Below are 13137 nucleotides of genomic sequence, written 5' to 3' on the forward strand. Positions count from 1 at the left end.
CAAAGGAAACCACTGGAGACATTGGGAACTTTTCTCATGCTGCAAGTTGCAGTCTGGATTACACTGTCTGAAGGGATGGTGGAAATGAATTGAATCCTGGCAAAAAGGAACGGCAAAAAAAAAGCTAGATCAAAGAGGAGGAAGATATAAGGAATACATGAGCTCAAGGGAACAGAATGTTCACCTTCCCTGGCACATCAACAGGAACCAGAAGAGTTGTTTAACAGTAGGAATCAAGAGAGACTTTATCGACAGGAATGAAGACAGAAATTTAATAGCAAGTGCTAGCAGAGAGGTTTCCAAGCAGGAATGGAGTTTGTAATTGGAACTGGGGGAGAAGCTTACTTGTAGAACTGAGAAAGATAATTACTACTTGCAACTGAGAGAGAACTTCACTAACTGAAAATAAAGTAGATGTTTACCAGCAGGACATAGTTGAAAGGTTTCCCTTGAGCAAGTGAGGAGAATTTCACCAACAGGACTTGGGACAGAATGGAAGAGCAGTTTCCCAACAGGAATCAGGAGGAAAGTTCACTAGAAGGGTTGGGAGAGATGTTTACTAGCAGGAATATGTAGGGATGCTTGCCAGGAGAAATGGGAGAGGAGTTTGCCAGCAGCAACTAGGAGAGAACTTTACTTAGAAACTTTCCCCAGCAAGAACTGGGGGGATATTTAATCCCTGGAAATGGCAGGGAATTTCCAGTGGGAACTGGGAGAGAAGTTGACCAGCTAGAAACGGAGAGGGGGGGGGGGGGTGGTTACTGAATGGAATTAGTAGCGTAATTAGCAATCAGGAACTGAGACAGAAGTTTACTATCTTGAACAGGGAGAAACGCTGACTTGGGGACATGGGAAGGAAGTTTACTGAAAGAACTGGAGTAATGTTAGCCACTGGAACTGGCAGAGAAGTTAACTGACAGATTAGTTTGATTGCAGGAAGAGTAGCAACCCAAGGAAACTTTACACACTTGAAATGGTAGAGTCGTTTCCAAGCAGGGACTTGATCAGACATTTACCAAAGCAATTGGGAGGAGTGTTCAACAGCAGGAATTGGAATAGAAGTTTAATATCTGAAACTGGGCTTACTAGCAGCAACTGGGAAATGGAAAATGGAACAGGTAGAAATGTTTACCAGCAGGAACTGGGAGAAAAGTTACCACAGGGAACTGGGAGAGAAAATTGCCAACAGGGACTGTGAGTGTTTTTGACTACCTAGAATGGGGACAGATGTTTATCACGGGGAAATGGATGAGGTGTTTTCCATTGGAACTGGGTGAGAAATTTACCAAAGGAAATTGGGATTGAAGCTTACCAACAATCATTTTGATGACTGTTTACCAGAAGGAACGGAGACAACTCTGGTCACTCCAATTATAGGAAGGTTGTATAGGCTGTGGAGAGGGTTCGGAAGAGGTTTGTCAGGATGCTGCTTGGATCAGAGGGCATGTACTATAAGGAGAGGTTGGACAAACTGGTGGTCTCTTCTCTGGAATGGTATCTTTTTCCCACAGGGCAAGTTTTTTACACAGGGAGTGGTGGGTGCCTGGATGTGCTGCCAGGAGTGAGAGAGGCTCGCAGAAAGGCACATGAATGGAGACATATGGATGGATTAGGTGTCATTAGCTTATTTAGTTTGGCACAACAGCATGGGCCAAAGGGCCTTTTCCTGTGGTGTACTGTCCTATACTCTATGTTCTAGAATAGTTAATCAAATAGTTAATCAAAAGTTAATCAAAGGTTATGTCTCTGGAACTGGGAGAATAGCTTATACAACAGGAACTGACAGAGAGGTTTACTGGTAGGAACTGAGATTTAGAATTACCAGAAGAATGTGGGTCAGAAGTTTACAGGCTCAAAATGCAGGAAGTGGGAAGAATTTTACCCAGCAGGAACTCAGAAAGACTTGTTACCAAGATGAGACATTTACGGAGGTGGTCACACCCGAGGTACAGGCTTCAGATAGATGGGTGACCACCAGGAGAAGTAAGGGGTGTAAGCAGTCAGTGCAGGGTTCCCCTGCGGCCATACCCTTCAGCAACAAGTATACCCCTTTGGATACTGCTGGGGGAGGGGATGACCTATCAGGACACAGCAGCAGCAGCCAGGTCAGTGGCGCTGTGGCCGGCTCTGTGGCTCAGCAGGGAAGGGTAAAGTCGGGCAGAGCAATAGTGATAGGACACTCGATAGTTTTAGGGGGACAGACAGGATATTCTGTGGTTGCGAAAGAGACACCAGGATGGTGTGTTGTCTCCCAGGTGCTGGGGTCGAGGATGTCTCAGAGTGGTTGCAGAATATTCTCAAGGGGGAGGGTGAGCAGCCAGAGTTCGTGGTGCATGTTGGCCCCAATGACATAGTAGAAAGGGGGAAGAGGTCTTGTGCAGTGAGTATAGGGAGTTAAGAAAGAGGCCGAAGGTAGTAATCTTTGGTTATTCCCAGTGCCACATACCAGTCAAGGCAGGAATAGGATGATAGAACAGATGAATTGGAGGCATTGAGTTCAAGACTCGGGAAGTTACGTTGCAGTTTTATAAACTTTTAGTTAGGCCACATCTGGAGTATTGCATTCAGTTCTGGCCACCCCATTATAGGGAGGATGTCGAGGCTTTGAAGAGGGTGCAGAAGAGGTTTACCAAGATGCTGCCTGGATTAGAAGGCATGTGCTATATGAGGATAGGTTGGACAAATTTGGGTTGCTCTCTCTGGAGCAGCGGAGGCTGAGGGGAGATCTGATAGATGTCTATAGGATTATGAGAGGCATAGATAGAGTTGACAGCCAGTCTCCTTTCACCTGGGTTGAAATGTCTAATACCAGAGGGCATGCATTTCAGGCAATAGGAGGTAAGTTCAAAGGAGATGTGTGGGGCAAGATTTTTACACAGGGAGTGTACTGGAGTGCACTGCCTGGGGTGGTGGTGGAGGCAGATACGATAGAGGCGGCCAAGAAGCTCTTAGATAGGCACATGAATGTGAGGGAAATGGTAGGATATGGACATTGTGTAGGCAGAAGGGATTAGTTTATTTGGGCATTTTATTACTTATGTAATTGGTTTGACACAACATTGTGGGCTGGAGGTCCTGTTCCTGTGCTGTACTGTTCGATGTTCTATGTTCTAAGAAAAACAGCCTCCAATCCCTTGAGTCCGGCTGCACATCCCACTGCCTTGGGAAAGCAGCCAACATAAATCAAGGACCCCTCCCACCCTGGTCATTCTCTCTGCTCCCCCTCCCAATAGGCAGAAGTTATAAAACCTTGAGAACGTGTACCACCAGGCTCAAGGACAGCTTCTATCTCACTGTTATACGACTCTTGAATGGACCTCTTGTACGATAAAGATGAACTCTTGATCTCTCAGTCTACCTTATCATGGCCCTTGCACTTTATTTGTCTACCTGCACTGCACTTTCTCTGTAACTGTAACACCATATTGCACATTCTGCATTTTCTCCCTTTTGTACTTCCTTGATGTACTGATGTATGGAATGATCTGTCGTGATGGCACGCAAACAAAAGTTTTTCACTGTATTGTTCACAAGTAACAATAATAAACCAATTACCAAGAGAAGTTTATCAGCAGAAACTGAGAGAGGGGATTACTGGCAGGACCTGAGCAAGATGTTCCTTGCAGTAACTGGGAGAGAGCCTTTCTTCTTGCAACTGGAAGATTTGTTTATCAGAAGAAACTGATGGAGATAGTTTGCAACCAGAAATGGGGCAAAATTTTACACCAGCAATTGGGAGAGAGGGTGAACAGAAGGAGATTCCATCAAGGAATTGGGCAGAAAATTATTAGCTGGAACTGGGATGGGGGAAGAGACAGTTATCAGCAGGAATTGGGGGGAAAGATTGGCATAGGAACTGAGATGAAAGTTTAGCACGTGGAATTCTGGTTGTTTTTCACCAAGAGAGTGGTTATTTGTACTGGGGGAGAGCAGTTTACAAACAAGAACTGGGCAGAAAATTCCCAGCAGGAAGTGGGGGAGATGTTTACTACTTGGAATTGGGAGAGATGGTTGCAAGCTGGAACAGTGATGAAAGTTTATTAACTGGAATTGGGAGGGATGATTGCCTGCTATAACTGAAAGGGATGATTAGTATCTGGATGTGGGAAGGAAGATTACCAAGAGCAAATCGGGAGAGATTTAATAGGAACCTGAGGGGCAACGCTTTCACCCAGAGAGTGGTCAGTGTAAGGAATAAGCTGCCAGTGGATGTGGTTGAAGCAAGTACATTAACACTTAAAGGGTACTTGGACAGATACATGGATAGGAAATGTTCAGAGGGATATGGGCCAAATGCTGGCAAGTGGGTCTAGTTTAGACGGGAATCTTGGTTGGCATGGATCATTTGGGCTGAAGGCCTGTTTCCGTATGGTGTGACACCATAACTCTATAACTGGGAGAGAGGGATGTTTACCAACAGGACCTGGGTCATAGTAGCAGAGGCTTGTGGAGAATTTTCCCAGCAGGATATGGGAAACTTTACCAATGGGAACTGGAGAAGGTCGTAGAAGCTAAAACCTGGAGAGATACTTGCCAGCAGGAACAATGAGTGAAATATTCTGGCAGAAACTGGGAGAGAGTTCTACTAGCAGAAACTAGGGGAGAATGAGCTGGGAAAGATGAAATGGGCAGAAAATTACCAGCGAGAGCTGGGAGAAAAGTATGCAAGAGAGATCTATGTTTACAAGCAGGAACTATGGGTGAAGTTTTTCAGCAGGAACTGGGAGAGGATTTTCTATAAGGAACAGCTTATTAATTGGAACTAAATGAGTGGACCCAAAGAGAATGTTAATATTACAAGGAATTTCATTGCACCCTGATGTATGTGACAATAAACTGATCTGAATCTGAATATATGGGGATGTTTATGAGGGACTAGGTGAGGAGCTAATGAAAAGGAACCATGAGGGTAAAACACCAGCAGAAAATGGGGCCACATTTACCATTTGGCACTGGGACAGGCATTAAGGGACTAGGAGAGTATTTGACCTCCAGGAGCTGGGAGAAAGTTTACTCGTAGGAACTATCAGTAGGAATTGGAAGGGAAATTAAGCCGAAGTAACTCATAGAGTTGTAGCATGGTTACAACACAGAAAGAAGCTGTTCGACCCACTGTGTTTACACTAGCTCTCAATCAAAGCAGCTGTCTAGTTCTACTCATTGGCCCTTTCTTCGTAGCCTTGAAAATTATCTCCACCACTGAAGCCACAATGGAGTGCGCCTCCACTATATGTACAAGTGGTGTGTTCCACATTGCAGGCACATGCAACCTAACTGGAAGGGAAGTCATGAGCAGGAACAGTGAGAGAAGATTACAAGAGAGGTTTAAGAGCAGGATCTGGCAGAGAAGTCTATTTCTAGGAATTGGTGGAAAATTTGTAAGAGAAGCTGGGAAAGATTCCCAGCAGGAGTTGAGAGAAAAGTGTATTTCCTGCAACTGGAAGATGTTTATGACCTTGAACTGACAAAAAGTTTACGAGCAAGAAATAGGAGTTAAGTTTATAATCTGGAACTGGGAGAGAAGATTACATCCTTGAACTGAGATACAGCATTGAAACCGGCCCTGGGGATCATCAAGTCTGCGCTGAACATCAACCACCCGTTTGGAGTAATTAATCCCATTTTACATTCTCCCCACATTCTCATCAACTTCCCTCCAGATTCCACTGCGTACCTACTCACTTGGAGGAATTTATAGTGGCCAATTAACCTACCGAGCCACACGTTCTTAGGATGTGGGAGGAATCCAGAGCACCTGGTGGAAATCCCCATTGAAATAGGGAAAGCATGCAAACACCACACAGATATCACCCAAGGTCAGGTCTCTGATGCTGTGAGGGAGCTGTGCCACCTCTAAATGGAATGCATGAATGCAGGTGGAATCCAGTGGGAAGTACCTGCTCCCCACCATTCCTTCTTTTTCTTTGACAGTTCTTTAGAATTGAGGATGACTTGTTTCCACTCCGGTTTTCTGGGTTCTGAGGTAGCCAATTCGGCCAATGTTGGAACCGTAAAGTATTCCGTAGATGGGGTTGGAGATGGCTGACTGGTTGGGTAGTGAGTAGACTGTGAGACAATGCATCCTTCCATTTCCACAGAGCTTCTGCACGTTCCCAATGCATGGTCTCGAGGTTCTCAATACCATCCCAAATGTTCCTTCTCCAGTGGTCACGGGTCCCAAGAGTCAGTGGGGATGTTGGACTTCTTCCTGGAAGTTTTGAGCACATCTTTGAATCTTTTACATGGTCCACCTGGTGATCTCCTCCCAAGACAGAGCCTGGAATTGAATGGCTGTTTCAGGAATCACCACAGCCAGCTGAGAGTAACTAGTGCCTTGCACTGGGAATGTTGGCCTGGGAATGGATGTTGATATGGGTCTACTCATCTTTCCAATAACTCTGGAGATGCTGTGGAGACAGTATTGGTGGTATTTTTCCTGAGCTGTGAAATTCCTGCTGTAGGAAATCCAGGTCTCAGATGTGTATGGGAGAACAGGGAATATTGCTCCTGGTAGACCATAAGTTTTGGACCAGGTCTGTGGTTTAATCTTTAAACACCTTTTTCCCCAGTCAACCAAGGACTGTGGTGGCACATTGAAAATGGTGGTAAATTTCATTATCAATGTCTGCCTTCACAGAGAGGTGGCTCTTGAGATATAGGAAATGGTCCATGTTTTCCAAGATCTCATCATGAGCCTTATTGCTGCAGGACATGTGGTTCAGCTGGGGGCAGGTGGACATATTTTAACTATAAGGCCTGAGCTCTGATCAGCTTCAGTAGTGAATGAGTTCACAATGTCTTGGAATTTGCGATGTCTCTGAGCATGTGCAGATGCAAGGGTCATCTGCTAACTACAGCTCAACTACTGAAGTTTGGGTTGACCTTGCTACTGGAATGTAGTTGCCATAGATTGAATAATTTCTCTTTAGTTCTGAAGATTAGCTTCATTTCCATTGGAAGCTTGTTGGAGATAGGTGCAACATTGCAACAAGAAAGAACGAAACAAGTATTGATGCAGCCTTGTTTGAAACTTGCCTTCATGAATATTGGTTGTGTTGTAGATCCATTAGCTACTACTATTGCTCAGAGGTTAGCACCGTCTAACCTCTTGCTTACACTTTTCAAACAGGGCAGGAGTTGTAAAAGTCAGCACAAGGACCTGCCTCTTGCTCTTTTCCACATTATTTTTACCACTTGTGCATCTCCTTTGAGGCTTCATTACCCAAACTGGGCATAGACTTATGGTGCAGTCTGACCATTCCGATTTGATCATGACCTCTTCCATCCTAGCTTGGCCATGGAATCCAGTGTTATAGTTGCTTTGCTTGATGCTTTGAATTAGTTGGAGATTCATTATTGAGCCTTTAACCAGTGTTCATTGTTGCTAGCTGTGCTACCTGGCTGCTGGGGCTGTGATTAGATTTCTATCTTCTCACCACTGCTCCTGAAGAAGTTGACTCCCTCTGAGTCAGCCTTTAGTTCTGTGCCCAAGGGGCCATTATTCACGTGTGAATTTTGACAGAGAAATCTTAAGGTTACAGTCTCAAAAGATAACTCACATTTTTCACCACAGATGTCTCTGGTTGAATAAGGCTGTCTATTCTGTAATGATGCTGAAAGCACAGCTTCTGTGCTGTGTGCAGCCAGTAGGAGTGACACAGACACTCAGTGCCAAACAGAAGCATGCAATGAAATCCAGCCTGATAGTTCCTCTGCGCTGAGTGCTTAAGAGCAGAGAAAGTTGAGAGTAGGTGTAATAATGGTGTTCAAAATTATAAAGGGTTTTTGTAGAATATCTGGAATAATCATTCGCATCGTTAGAACGTGGTCACGTGTGAGATTCAGAGGATGGGATCAGACTTGGCTGAAATCCACACATCTCAGTACTCTGCCAAATGCAGCAGCAGCATGGGAACAAGGGTGGGTTACACAGCCCATGGACCCTGCTGTACTAGTTAACCATACCTGTCCTCTATTCCTGCTCATATTACCCCCACTTGGGTTTTGATGCATTCACAGAACAAGATATCTCAGCTCCAGCACCTTAGCATTCACACCCTTTAGAGGGAGAGAATTATGGATTTCTAACGCTGATACAAAAATGTTGCTCCTGGTGTTTTGCTGAATGCCCTTGGGCAAATTCTGAGACAATGAGCCATATTTCTTGATTCCCTCACCTGTAAAACTTGTTTCTTTTCATCTACCCAATTAAATCTGACCCATGCTGATATGATGAATGGATGGGCAAGGAGCTCTTCACTAGGAAATGAAATTTCAATTGTATGAAAAGAAAATTACGGCTAGCAGTATAACCCAACATCCCTGGAATCCTGGTTCTGTAGCTCATTTACTGGGGATCAAGGGAGCTGAACCTAGACAGTCAAACCATGAATGAAACTTCTACCACTGGGACCTGCAGCATCACACATGTGAACTATGGAGGTCAACTGCTTCAGGACGTAAACCGCAGTGAACTGGCAAATAATAACAGAAGGATACAAAAAGAATTACAGACAGCAATATGTCTGTAACCTATTTTGTGTATGGGATTGAGAAGGAGGGGGCAGAGAGAAGCAAGAGAGAGGGAAGAGAGGTATAGCTTCTGTTCCCAAATCTGAATGGGGAAGGGAAGGGATTGTTGTTACTTTGTCATTATCAGCAAGAGTCAAAAGTCTGCTGGAAGAGAGGATTCCATGACTTGTGGCACTGTTTCTTTGGAGCAGGTTGATCTTAACATGGGTAATCCAGAGCTCAGAGGTAAGAGTCTGGTTAGGAATCAGGTTGGGGACAGAGATGAGGAATTGAAGCCAAGGTCATGGGTACAGTTGAAATTGTTAGTTGGCTGGAGTTGAGGCAGAGTTTGGGGCTTGGGTCAAGATTTTGGATGAGCAATAGGTTAGGACTTGAGAGATGGTTTTTGGAATGGATGAGGCATAGAGCAGACAATGGAGCCTATGTCAGAGTTTAGGAGCAGGATCTGAGATTGCCTTTGGGCATAAATCAGGTTTCGAGATCAGAAGCATGAGTTTGGAGTTAGGATCTGGATTGGAGATTGGTGTGAGTCTAGGAATTATGTCTTGGTTGGAGACAAGGATGAAGGATAGATCAAGGATTGAAGCTTGAGTTGGAATTAGGCATATCATTGGCCAGAGATTGAGGTCTCAGTCAGGGTCGGGATAGGATCAGGGGTTGGAGAAGGAAGCCTGAATCCAATAGGTCCAAAGTTGGGTCTGGAACAGGGATAGCAGGAATTGGGTGGTGCATTGTCAGAGCAGGGATCCAGTTTGTGACTGGGAGAGGACGGTATGAATTGATCGAGGTGTTGTATATGGAAACTGTATGTGGATTGTAAGTAGCAAGAGTACTACAAATGTTACTACTGGCTGACTCTGGGAAAACTATTTTTGAACATTGGATGGTGGATCTACAGAAATCAATAAGCTCTGTAATATCTAGGCAGATAAATATTCTTTATATATAACCTTGGATTTATATAGAGGCCAGTTTTTCACCTATTCATTACAATAAATATAGGATATGATGTTCATTAAAATCATGTGTATAGAGGTCATAGAATGAAATATGTTTTACAGAGGATCCAACTATTTATACATTTCAAGAAATATTAAGTGTTGTTTGCATTGTTAAAAAATTTCAAACCAAAGAATCTTTCTATAACTCTTTGGTTCAATTCTTTCAATAATGCAAACAGCATCTAATATTTCCTGAAAATAATAAATACTGAGATACTCCCTAGAATATATATTCCTCCTTGACCTCTATACACAGGTTCCCATATTCCCTATTGTATATCAGGACTCTGATGTAACCTATGAATGTATACAGGCACTGAAAACCCCAAACTAGAAAAAAGTCTCCGATAATCTGTGAAAATACATATTTTAATATTATCTGTGCTATATGGGTAGCCATATTCCCTACATTATACCCATGGTTTGGTATTTTCTGTGATATATGCAGGATTTATTGTTCCCTGCTAAACTAGGCCTTCATAGCTTTCTTTATATATACAGGATCCACCGTTCCTGCTTTTATATAATGGTTTTCATATTCCCTGAAATATACATAGAACAATACCCCTGTGTGGTTTGGTATAGGCTATAATATAAAATGCATAATATTCTTTCAATGTTTAGTATTCAATTTTCACTATAATATATAAAATTATTCTCGAGAAGTGTATGGTGTTTGTGAACCATTGTATAAGAGACCTGAATTTTTTGAATTGTGTTGAGCATTTGGCAGTTGCTGTAACTGTAGTGTTGGATATTCCCGAGAAAATATACAGGGAATTTGCTGTAACATACACAGGACCTATTGGTCCTTATAATACATTCAGGATATGCTAATTGCTATAATATTCAGAACATGCTTTTCCCTTGCAAATGTGTTCCTTAGCAGCCAAGGTTATTATTTATTTCATGATGCAGCTTATTTTCCAGCATCAGGCAGATGAAGATCGTGTCATTTTAATGCTGCATTTCTGATTTTTATTTCAGTGCTATTTTAGCTAGTCAATGCATGTTTACCTCTGAGCTTCAATAGCTCCGACTCTTTCAAGCTTTTAGACTATTTTTCCTTTAATATGTAAATATATTGCAGCATAAAGTAGCACACATCCAGAAGCCTGATTCAAGCCACTGTGATAACTTTGATTAAATTCCCAGGCTTTGCTCTCACCTATGAGATGTCATTTGAGCTCATTGGCGTGTTAAGACCTTGCAAGACACTTTTGTTTTTTAATAGTTTTTTTTAACCATCATTATTTCTGGGGTTAGCAGTCTCATGCCGAGAGCACTGAGCAGTGTCTGAAGGACTGGAATATAACATCACCACTTTACACTGTGTCATTGTAACTCAATAGCTATGATAATGTTAAGTTGTCTCAAGAAACATTTATATATGGTGTTAACCTTTGCTGACAGCATGGTAGCTGGGGACAGATGTTTGAGGTTATGGAAGAAGCTTGACATGAAGCCCACTTTGTCTCCCAGTGGTGCCATTATGGAAACACCAACTTGCCCCAGGCCATGCTGCTGTGTAAACAAACCCCAGCACTTTGAAAGCATTGCAGGTCTTTTAGGTTGCAGTCTCCAGGATTTGCAATCTCCTACTAAAGTTGAGAAAACTTATTTGCACTTACTTAGCATTGACTTGTCTCATTTGTTGCATGAAATCAAATTCAGTTCATCATTGCAGCTAAGTAATTTAAGCAAGTCTTCCTGATAATTAAATGAAAATTCCTCTCCCTTTTTAGTTCTATCAACCTACTGTCGGAAGGAAGGGAGCAGACGTGACATTTCCTATTGAGGCACTTAATTGATTTGAAAATACCACTTTGAGTCTTTGTGCTGAGTTTAATATTCTTCAAGAGCCTTCTCCTTATCCCACAGTGATCCAGAGCAGAAGGATAAAGGTGAAAGTAATGTCGCAACTTGCTTGTATCCTTGTTGGGATGGAGCCTTTGTATGAACTAATGCAGGGCTGCCGACTGAGTTCAATCTACGTTGGCAACTCGAGTTGAAAATTAACTGTGAAGTGGTGCTAAAGTAGGAGGGGACAAATGGGTCAAAGGATGTAGCCAGACACCTCTGAACTTAATCTGTCAGTTGATATAAGAGTGCCAAATGAAAGGAAATATACAAGAAATGCAAATTGCAAGGAACATTTATACTATATAAAAAGTGCAGAACTGGCAGAAGGTGGGGCCACAGTGAACAAGATAAATGACATGTTGAACAACACTAAATTTTAACCAAACCACTGAATGCAAGGTGGCATGCAAATGGCAAGATCTCACCTTGAGTATTGTGACCATTCTCGACAACTAAAGAACAGGGAAAATCTTAACGTCATGGGACTATTGCATAAAGGTGTTATTATATTTTTCTGATAACATCGAAAGATGTAATTCAGCCCATTAAGTCTATGCTGGCTCTCAGAGCAACCCCATGAATCTCATTCCCTCATTTATTTCCCTGTAACTTATACTATCTCACATAACACCCACCACTCCCCCTACCCCTCTCCCATCAATTCTTCTATCAGCTGCCTGCACTTCAGAAAAATTACTGTCATCAATTAATCTACCAATATCTTTGAGATGAGAGAAGGAAACAGAGTACCCATAGGAAACCCACACAGTCCCAAGAAGGACTTGCAAACACCACACAGACAGCCCCTGAAGTCAGGACCAAACCCAAGTTTCTGGAGCTTCCTGATCACTAACTTCAGAGAACTGAATTATAGGAAGGCACAGGAATAACTCCTGAAAGAGTAATGTCCTGGCAGAGTGTGACAATGGAATGTTTTTATTCCGGTGGGATAGTAGAAGTGATGATGTTAGTTTAAGATCCAGATAGACTTTACTGTGGAGAAGTGGTTCCCATTTCTCAAAGAATAAATAACATTCTTCATTCTCAAGGATCAATGCTGTTCATGTTGATGATGACGGCTCTCTCCTCTTAGACTTGTTTTCCATTCTTCAATTTACATGGAGAATGGGAACAAGTCTTCTTGAGACAAAATTCTTTTCTTTACTCCCGAAGACATGTATTATAGACCAACTACTGAGACAGAGGTTAGGAATTGTTTTTAAATGACAGATAGAGCAGGGAAACAGTTTTCTGAAAGATACAATATTTCAGGCTTATCAGTTTCTTCTAGGAGAGCAGTTATGGAGCAGCTGGAATGATTTTGTAATTGCATAAGTAGGTTGGTCCAAATACCTTTCATTCCATTGCCTCCCTATATCTTGCCTAGTATACTGTACAGCAGCCTGGTAACTTCAGGATGATCAGTTTTTTTATTGTCACCAACAAGCTCAGCATTTAGTTTCCATGACTTATTGTCTTTGAGACCGTGGTGGTGAACCACCTCCTTTAAGCTCAAGTCCTCTGTCAAAGGTTCTCCAGCAACGCTGTAAGCAAGAAAATTCCTCGACTTTAATCCGTGATGTGAATACAATGGGGATATCTTTCCAAGTCATGTTCATTATTTGGAGGGGAATTTGCAGGTCTGGCACTCCCATTGTCCATGTACTGTTTAAGGAGCCTTGGTAAGTTGTTGCAGGGCACCTCGCAAGGTATGACTCCAGCCACTGTAGTGTTTTCTTGG

The sequence above is a fragment of the Pristis pectinata genome, chromosome 30 (assembly GCF_009764475.1).
Source record: "Pristis pectinata isolate sPriPec2 chromosome 30, sPriPec2.1.pri, whole genome shotgun sequence".
Lineage (NCBI taxonomy): Eukaryota > Metazoa > Chordata > Chondrichthyes > Rhinopristiformes > Pristidae > Pristis > Pristis pectinata.